A 1,224-nucleotide genomic window follows, 5' to 3' on the forward strand; every position below is an offset into this window, starting at 1 on the left:
ATAAATCAAGGCTAAGCACAATCAAACAAAACTCCTTCTACATGAGTAAGATGTTGGCAAGGTGTTGGCAAGGACTTTCAGTTTTGTCTCTTAGGACTCTGTCTCGCACCATTAACCACATTCTACCGTGGGGGACTAGTTTTTATTTATAGTCTTTTGTTCTTCTGTTTCATTATTAATAAAGTTTCCAAGGCTCATGTGGCGTGGGGCATGCTTCAGTTCCTCAAGGACTGCTTTAAAGAATAGTGGGGCCGAGCCAAGCACATACTTTGATTTCTTGGTAAGCGGTCAGCTGTGAACAGGAAAGATAAGAAATACAGAGAAAGATCATACAGGGTGCCAGGAGGGCTCGCTCTCAAGGCCATCTCCAGATACGAGATCTGCCTACGGCATCAGGTCCTATCTTGACCACTGATTGCCAGGGGGACCACCTGGGGCTTCGCTCCAGGAAGCTCTAACCCCAATCCTTCAGCAGGCAAAAGCCAGCGCAGAGGCATTTTGTCATTACACGGCAGTCACTGCTGTGGACGTGGCACTCAAGGGCAGCCAGTCACAGGCATGGCCTGTATTCATGTCCAGGGACTTTGCTGGAATCTGGACTGGTCCAATCTCCTGGGATGCAGATTATGGAGGTAGATCCAGTGGAAGGGCTCTCCCTGCATCTGTGATCCTTCCCCACCTCTACACACTGGGTTTATCACATGGGTATAGATCTGTTGAGTGTTTTGGTTTGGAATGTAACTCTGAAGGTTTTCAGAGCTCTAAAAATATGGGCTCATGGCCATTCAGCCACTGCCACCAGTCTCATAATTTTCCTCTGTATCATTGGAATTATTGATTTCCCATGCGTTTTACTTTACTAGATTTTACTGTGTGTTTTTGGAGCCAAGGCTACATGTGACTGTGTGACTATAAACATTGCAATATGCTTTCATCTGAACACAGGAAAACTTACTCAAGTCAGAACTGTTACTCCTCCAGTTGGAGGAGGCTAGAAGCTTCTTCTAGTACCTCATTTCCACACTTGTTCCTGTCCCTCCTCTGAGTCTCTTCCATAACTCTTGGGGGGAATTCTTCTGTCTGTGACATTCTTCAAAACCATACAGCACCAAGTTCTGGACCCTTAGTGTACTTGGAACTACATACACTGTCAAAACCAAAACCAGCCAGTTCTTCTCTTGGCAGAGAGGGAAGCCAAGGCTTGTAACAATATGGTGGCTTTAA

Source organism: Alexandromys fortis, unplaced genomic scaffold (genome assembly GCF_014885135.2).
Source record: "Alexandromys fortis isolate MF-2015 unplaced genomic scaffold, M_Fortis_MF-2015_v1.1 scaffold_128, whole genome shotgun sequence".
In the NCBI taxonomy this organism is placed as follows: Eukaryota; Metazoa; Chordata; class Mammalia; order Rodentia; family Cricetidae; genus Alexandromys; species Alexandromys fortis.